General features: G+C 46.0%; 1 protein-coding gene across 9 annotated transcripts in view; it reads right to left on the reverse strand.

Moving 5' to 3' along the window:
- The window catches only part of TBC1D5 (TBC1 domain family member 5), a 602,613-nt gene extending 594,368 nt beyond the window's left edge, over window positions 1-8,245 (reverse strand). For 4 of the 9 annotated variants that reach the window (XM_070072847.1, XM_070072845.1, XM_070072844.1 and 1 more), the window contains exon 1: window positions 7,431-7,653. The gene's annotated coding sequence lies outside the window, so the exon portion shown is untranslated. Of the gene's footprint in view, window positions 1-7,430; window positions 7,723-7,951 lie in introns of those variants that run through there. The other 5 variants (XM_017346738.3, XM_008266048.4, XM_008266047.4 and 2 more) reach the window with 3 other exon arrangements.
- Window positions 8,246-8,946: the final 701 nt, after the last annotated feature.

The raw sequence follows: 8,946 nt of genomic DNA on the forward strand, positions 1-8,946 counted from the left end.
GACTGAATATATGCATCTACAGTAGGATTTTCTTTATACACAGAGTACTTCAAAATATTCGTGGAAAATGGAATTAAAAGAAAAATTTTAGTGCAAAAAAAATTTTTTAAACCATGCGTTGTTTTTACACAATACATATTCTCCATGGGTTTTCTTTTTACACCTACTTGAAAGAAAGAGACAGACAGAGACAGAGACATAAACAAAAAGAGAAAGATCTTCCATCCTCTGATTCCCTTTCAAATGGAAACAACAGCCAGGGCTGGGCCAGGCCAAACCCAAGAACCCAAGAAGTTCACCGACATCTCCTACATGCGTGGCAGGGGCTCAAGCACTTGGGCCAATGTCTACCACCTTCCAGGATGCATTAAGAGGAAGCTGGAATTGGCACTGCAATATGGAATACAGAAGGCGCCAAGTGGCAGCTTAATCCACCGCCAACAACATCCGCCCTTGTATGTACTTTTTAAAGATCCCTCATATGCATAGATCTGGAAATTTTTTTGCACCAAAATAAATTTATCTTTTAATTCCATTTTCCCATAAACTTAATAAAATAGCCTCTAGTACCACAACTAGCTTGCCATAAATTATATAAAATTAAATTCAACCAATTTAAGTACCTCAATCATTATTAGAAATGTAGCCTTCATGACCAGAAGAAAAGGAATTTGTGTCATAAGAAAAACTTATAAAAATCATCTATAATACTTGTCTCAAATATTTTAAGATGATATTTCAAAAAAAGTAACCCATGGGGTCAGCACTGTGGCTTAGTGGGTAGAGCCACTACCTGCAATGCCAACCCCATATGAGCTCTGGTTCAAGACCCGGCTGCTCCAATTCCAATCCAGCTCTCTGCTATGGACTGGGAAAGCGAAGATAGCCCAAGTCTTTGAGTCCTGCCATGTGAGAGACCTAGAAGAAGCTCCCGGCTCATGGCTTTGGATCAGCGCAACTCCAGCCATTGCGGCCAATTGGGGAGTGAACTCTCGGAAGACCTCTTTCTCTCTCTCTCTCTCTGCCTCTCCTTCTCTTTCAAATAAATTAAAAAAAAAAAAAAAGTAACCCAGTAACCCCACTTTTCTAGACAACATAGTTAAAAATGATAAATCTACAATTTCTAAATATTTTCATGGAGTCAGTCATGGAAACCACATGCATAACTGAACATTGACTGAGTTAGATTATCTTGGGATGTCTTCCATTCACACTAATGGGCGTTTATTGAGAACCTACTACATGCCATGACCTATTTTCCAGGCCTTCTCCATCTATAGAGAAGAAACAAGCACTATGATTAATGAATGTAATTACAAGGGTACTTCAGAAAGTTTGTGGGAAATGGAATTAAAAATAAGTTTATTTTGGGGGCAAAAAATTCAAGTCCATGCATACAAAGGATCTTCAAAAAGTTCACGGAAAATATGTACTACTAAAAACCTATGTCTGAAATTTCAATTGTTTTGCCCCAAAATAAACTTCATTTAGTTCTATTTTCCCAAAAACTTTGACATACCCTTGTATACATAAAATTACATGTGTGTACAGATATATGTAAAATATACAACAGTGTGTCAAAAAGTATATTATTACACATAATATAAACCTGCATAATTTTATTGGAAAAACTAGTATGTACAATTAGGAGATGATTGCCCCTATCCACAGGAAGCCTCATCATATAAAGCATATGTACCATCTTAATTTTCTAAATTCTCACAAATTTTCAATTCTGAGACATAGATACTACCATGAATTTTGGGTAAGAATGTATAGATCAGGTCTGCAAAATAAAGAAAGATGAATTATTTTAAGGAGCAAAAGAGTCAGGTAAGATAGGAAAAAAGTGTAATCAAAGAAAACTTCAAAAAAAAAAGTGATTCTGGGGCCCACAGTGTGGCACAGTCGGGGGAGCCACCCCTTGTGAAGCCTGCTGCTCCACTTCTCATCCAGCTTTTGCTGATGGAAAAGAGAGGAGGCTGGCCCAAGTATGTGCACCCCTGCTACCCACATAGGAGACCAAGATGAAGCTCCTGGCTCTTGGCTTCAGCTAGGCCCAGTGCTGGCCACTGTGGCCATCTGGGGAATGTATAAGTAGACAGAAGATCTCGATCTCCCTCCCTCTTTCTCTCACTTTGTCTCTTTGAAACTCTTTCAAATAAAAAAATCAGTCAAAAGAAAAAGAAAAAGAAAAAGGTGATCCCATCCTAGGCTTCACAAAACAACTCCTGAAAACTTTAAAGCAGTTCTATCACATCACCACCATATCTTTTTTTTTTTTTTTTAAGATTTATTTATTTATTTGAAAGGAAGAGTTACAGAGGCAGAGGGCAGAGGCAAAAGAAAAGTCTTCCATCCGCTGGTTTACACCCCAGTGACCCAACGACTGGAGCTGCAATGATCTGAAGTCAGGAGTCAGGTGCCAGGAGCTTACTCCAGGTCTCCCATGAGGGTTCAGGGTCCCAAGGACTTGGGCCATCTTGTACTGCTTTCTCAGGCCACAGCAGAGAGCTAGATCAGAAGTGGAGCAGCCGGGCCTCAAACTGGCACCCACACAGGAGGCTGGCACTGCAGGCGGCAGCTTTACCTGCTACGCCACAGTGCTGGCCCCAACCATATCTTCTTTCTACAGCCCTACTTCCTTGTTTTGAAGGATCTGTCAAACCCTAATTATTCATAATTAATTCTCCAAAGGGATAACAGCATTAATAATTTTGTTTTTTCATCTAAAATGTACAACCTGTGCTTTTTTAACCCATATAGCCTTATCCCAACTAAATGTACAATTTCCATTCAGTTCATTCAAATACAGTCTGTTTTGATTATGGGGATACAATAAGCCACACTGCAGATTATCCATATTAGAAATAATGTGAGGCGGGGGCTGGCATTGTAGCATAGAGGGTAAAGCTGCCACCTCTGACATCCGCATCTTATATAGGCACCTGTTGATGTCCCAGATGTTCCACTTCCAATCCAGCTCGCAGCAAATGGCCTGGGAAAAGTAGTGCAAGATGGCCCAAGCATTTGGGCCTCTGTCACCTACACAGCAGACCCACAACAGATCCGCAACAGCCAGAGCTGGGCCAACCTGAAGCCAGGAGTTTCCTCCGGGTCTCCCACACCAGTGTAGGAGCCCAAGTACTTGTCCATCTTCCATTACTTCCCCAGGCAGCTAGCACAGAGTTGGACTGGAAGTGGAGCAGCTAGGACACAAATTGGTGACACAAACCACAGGCAGAGGTTTAACCTACTAAGCCACAAACCTAGCCCCATAAATAAATCTTTGAAAAAAAGAAAGAAAAAGAAATGGAGAAATCAGCAAGTGAGCATACAGCATGGGCCTTAATGCTAACCTAAAAGCCAAAGATAAAAGACAAGGAAAATAACTTGGACAATTTTAAAAGAGCCTCTTACCACTCAATTTATGTAATGGTTAATGTTACTAAAACATTGCACAGACATTATTTTTAACTGTTCATATGACATTTTTAGAACACTTCATGTGATTTTATTTCTTTACTTATTTGAGAGAGAGTACTCCCATCCACTGGTTTACTCCCCAAATACCAACAACAGCCAGGGTTTGGCCAGCTGGAAACTCACCAAGTTTCCCTCATAGGTGGCAAAACTCCAATTATTTGAGCCATCACTGCTACCCCTGGGATTCTGCATTAACATGAAGCTGGATTCAGGAGCCACAACAAGGACTCAAATCCAGGAACACCAATGTGGGAAGCAAGTATCTTAACCACTAGACTGAATGACTAACCTTTAAAATATTTTTGAGAAAACATTTACACCCATGATATGCTAATACTTTCTTCCCAAACTCACCATTATCCCAGAAATAAAGAATTAATGCTATCAAAAGCAGCCCAAAGGCCCTCCCTGCGACACTCTTCTTCCCTCTCTGTTCCTTCAAGCCTCCACTGTCTCACTTGCCACAACTCTGTTTCCCACATTCTAGTACATACACTGTACGTGTTGCCATTCTAGTAATTTGTCTATGTTGAAAGAAATGTCTCCATTTGGCTGTATAAGCCCCACTCCTTAGATCAGTGCTGACAATGAGACAAAAATTTCAGCAGTCTGAGTTAAGAAGGGAGTTGAGAGTGCCTCAGCAGCTTAGGCCACAGCTGGCATCACTATCAGAGTGCCAACTGGTGTCCCAGTTACTCCACTTCCAGTCCACTTCCCCACTAATATGCCAGGAAGATGGCAGAAGATGGCCCAAATGCTTGGGTCCCTGCTGCCCATGATACTGGGGTGGAGCTCCTAGCTCCTGGCTTCAGCCTAGCCTAAATGTGGTTGTTGCCCCTATGGTGGGGGTGAACCAGTGGGTAGAGGATCTCTCTTTCTCTCTCTCTTTCTCCCCCACTCACCCCCGGCCACCCCCCTGCCTGTCACTCTGCTGTTCAAATAAATAAATCTTATAATGCTTAATTTTTCAACTGCCCTTACTAGCCAAATAAGAAGTCAGTAACCTAATCAACCTAAATATTAGGGTAAAAAATATAGAATACTTGGGGCCAGTGCTGTGGGTAAAGCCACTGCCTGCAGTGCCAACATCCCATATGAGTGCCAGTTCGAGACCTGGCTGCTCCACTTCTGATCCAGCTCTCTGCTATGGCCTGCGATAGCAGAAGACAGCCCAAGTCCTTGGGCCCCTCCCCCAGCATGGGAGACCCAGAAGAAGCTCCTGGATTGGCACAGCTCCAGCTGTTGCAGCCAATTGCGGAGTGAACCAGCGGATGGAAGACCTCTCTCTCTCTCTGCCTCTCCTTCTCTCTGTGTAACTCTGACTTTCAAATAAATAAATCTTTAAAAAATTAAAAAAAAAAACAAAGAAAATATATACAATACTAAGAAAGGAACAACCCACTCAACCCCTAAAACCTACATATTAGGATAACAAATACACAACATATCAACCACGTAGTTGTTGAAATACAGGACACAGGTAGGAGATGAGAAATGAAAAATCTGCCAAGTCAAAAGGAAATAGACATTTCTACACAGAAAGGTAACTGAAATTTAGAAATTCTGAGACTGTTCCAGCAAGCACATGTAAGTATATTAAACCTTTGTAAATTTCAATCTCTTATTCAGAAATGTGTACAAAGTATTGACGTTTTATTTTTCTGAAAGGCAGAGGCAAACAAACAACAAGTTTCTATTCATTGGTTCAGTCCCCCAAATACCAGCAACAGGCAGGGCTGAGCAAGGGCAAAGCTCAAATTTTAACAATACTATGAAAAATGTATTGAACATTAATTTTCTCTCTAAATCATAAATTCATAATTAAAAGGCAGCATATTTATAAGATTGTTAACAGCATGTACTGTAGAGTCAGTCAGCCGGAATCCCAGTTCTGTGTTAGCTATGTGAAACTGCCTATGTGACTTTCTTTGTTTGTTTCCTTAAAGGTTGTTGAGAATATTAACTAAGTTATTTAAAGCCCGAGGAACAATACTTGGCACTTAATAAGTGATTCAAAAGTAGTCATAAATTCTCCAACGAGAAATGATGCTGAAGTAAGGACTAAAGATTATAAAAATTGTAGGATTAGAAATAGTTGATATTATACTTCCATAAAACTCTTAAAATGTTAAATACAACCATTTTTATGTACAGACAAGCATATGAAGTTATGTGTGACACTTCTAAGTGTTTGCACTTACAGCAGGAAATACTATATGAGGGAAAAAATATGAATCCTGCTAGGAGATCCTCATTAACAGAACTCCCAATTGTTTGCGAATGTGCCTCCAAAGTTGAGGAATGCACAACTGAGCTGGGCTGCAGTTGAGTGTGGTAGAGCATACACCCAGTACTTCCCACAAAATACCAAGGAAACAAACTTTCACCTCGGCAGGCCCTTCACAGACCCATGATTCCTAGCTCATATGCTGATAAAACAAGTTACTCTCAGCTGAGCAAACCTTCCAGCTAGAGTTACACCAAGCTTCTATGAGATGTCACAGGCCACGTGATGCAGGCACCACACAGCACGTGGAATTTGGATTCTTCCTAACCCCTCCCCTGGAATCCTCACCTGCTTACTCTGCTGCACAGATCTCCCTAAGCAAGGGCCCTCAGTACAGCCTGCCATCTGCCCACTCTGCCAAGCCGCCTGTACTAAGAGGTGAATTACTAAGAGGAACGTGTTCATGGGTGCATATATCACTTTATTTCTTAACCCAGACGTTAGCTGCACCTTTGCTACTCATGGATGGTTCCCTTTCCAGGCGCCTATCAGAATGTGGAACATCAAGCTGTAGCATACACCTGCATCAGATTTTGCACTTTCTACCAGAGTGATTCCTATGCACATTAAGGCTCCAGCACTGCTCCATGTGACACTACTGCAGACAGCAGTAAAATTTTAAAATGCTCATTTACATTTGAATTCAGATATGGAATGAAAATAACCAAGCCGTGGAACTGGAGAAGCCCAAGGAGAAATAATCAATATTTAATTTTTGGCCTCTAATCTCAAAAGTATTCTGATGTTTATTTTTCAGCAATACCTATGTTTAATGCTTCCTGCTTTAAGTATTTTGCACACCAGTTCACTATTAATAGTCTTATTAGGACGATATTTTTACTTAAAAAGAAAATGTGTCTTGGCATTCCAGCTCACTCTGGCCCAAACAAGTGCAATCTGCAGGTTAAAATTTGGGGATTTAGTCCAGTTCCGAGTGCACAAAAGAAACTCTTCGCAGATAATCATTGTTTTATAAAAACGAAAACAATGTAAACTTAAAATACAGCTCGCATGGCTCAACCGAGAGTACTTAACAATACTGAACTTCTGTGTTTTCCCAGGAAAAGGGGGAGGGGCGGGGTGAGTCAACTTTGATCCTTTGCAAAGTTCTCCTCAAAGGCCTCAACTTGCACGTTCTCGCAGCTGAACCAACTGGAGTGGAAGAAAAGTGAGAGAAAGCCTTCCCTCTCCTGAAGGTTTAAGGATTCCGGGTCCTTTTCGCTTCCGGCCTGTGCAGGAAGCGCGCGGCCGGGGGCCCGAAAAAGAACGGGAAATCTACAAGTAGGAAGTTGAGAGCCGCAGTCCGGGCACCGGGCTCTGCGCTCCGGCTGCAGCCGGCCCTCCAGCCCAGGCCCCGGCCGCCCAGGGCCCGCAGGCGGGCTGGCGGGCAGCAGCCGCTTCCCCCGGCCCGCCCTCCCGCCGCCCAGCCCCGCAGCTCCCGGGCGGACCCCGGTCCGCGGCGGCAGCGGCCTCGGGCCTTCCGGCGTGGCGGCTGCGGGGCCGCACCGCGGCGCGAGGGGACGAGCAACCTGTCCTGAGCGACTGAGGGGAGGCCGGGCGGGAGCCACTGCACGTGGGGGCGCACTGCAGGAAGTCGGGGCGCCCACGGGGCTTGGGCTTTTCGACGATCATCGTCATCATCATCATTTTGTGTTACCTGTGGCGCAGAAGGGCTCCCCAGCTCCTATTCCCTGAATTCTCCTCCTCCTCCTCCCCTCTTCTCCCTCAGTCTGCTGTGCGCTCGCGGAACCGGCCGGGCCCGGCCCGACCTGAGAGAGAACAGGGCGGGAGGGGGCGGCGGCGGTGACCAACGGCCACGTGACCACGCTCGCGCCGTAACGGCGGTCGCCTCCCGCCGCGCGCCCCGCCAGCGCTCCACCTCTAATAACCCCGCGGGCCGCGCGCTCGCGCGCCGGGACGCTCGTGCGCAGGCGCCCGCCTGAGCCTGGAGACTGCGCGGCCGCGCGTCGCGCCTGCTCCGGAGGCCGGGTCTCCGCGGCCGGGCCTCCGTCGCTGAGCCAGTCGCGGCCGCGCGCATGCGCGCGAGGGCCCCCTCGCTGCTGACGGGGTCCCTGCCGGCGCGCGGCTGCAGGCTGGAGACCCGGTCCTGAATGTTAGAGCCGTGTACCCACCCTCCTTATCCAGTTCCGGACTGCGAAGAAAGGGGGAAATGCAGACCTGGGACCGTGCCGGAATGTACGATTTCCTGGTCTGGGGCACACTGCCATCCGTTCGAAGTTTGTGCGGCGGTGTAGACTTCCGGCTCGGCTCCCTCATTCGCTTTCCTTGTGAAACTTTGCTGTGGCGGAGTCACTAGCGCCTTGTGCAGTGTGGTCCACGGGGAAATAAAAGTTAGGAAAGCCCCTTGTTACGAACCCACGAACAAGCCTGGCTTTTCATCTTTGCCCTCCAGCCAAGGCCAGTCTGTCCAGCGCAGCGGGCACTGCCGGGCCTGGTGGCCGGCCACAGCACAGGCCGTGGCCCAGCCCCCGCTGGCCCGCCCTCGCCTCTGCTTGACCGTGATTTAAGATTCCGTTGAACCCAACACGCGGGATGCTGGTGTTCATTTCCCCAGTAGGAAACCCGTGAATGGTGATGCTAATTAGAGTGGTAAATGCTTCACCTAGTAAAAAGGATTTATGGCCTTTCATTGGTCGGTCTTACAAAGAGTGCCGAAGGAAACTGATGTTGGATCCAGCAAAAGCACACTAAGGCCGAGAAAGGTCAAAAGTTAGCAAGCTTCGAAGGAAGGTGCCTGTGTGCCTTTGTTCATGAACACATGTTCTTCGAATGCCGCCTTGCTGTTGCAGAAGCCGAGCTGACCGGATTTAACCAGAGCTATTAAGTAAAGTGTAAACGCCTCCTCGTTGGGAGTTCTGCTGTGTTAGACCAGTTACCAGTATTGTGGGAGTGGTGAAGGAGATGAGGATCAAGAAACAAAGGCATAGGTATGTGGCGCAGCAGGTTAAGTCACTGCTTGGGAGGCGCACATCCTGTATCAGAATTGGCGGTTCAAGTCAGCTGCTGCGCCTCCGATCCAGCTCCTGGCTGACGAGCACCCAAGTGGGCAAGAAGTGATGGCTCATGTCCTTGAATCCCTGTCACCCAGGTGGGTGGAGTTCTAGGCACCTAGCTACAGCCTGGCCCAGATCCTGGCTGTTGCCACCGTTTGG

The sequence above is a fragment of the Oryctolagus cuniculus genome, chromosome 4 (assembly GCF_964237555.1).
Source record: "Oryctolagus cuniculus chromosome 4, mOryCun1.1, whole genome shotgun sequence".
NCBI lineage: Eukaryota > Metazoa > Chordata > Mammalia > Lagomorpha > Leporidae > Oryctolagus > Oryctolagus cuniculus.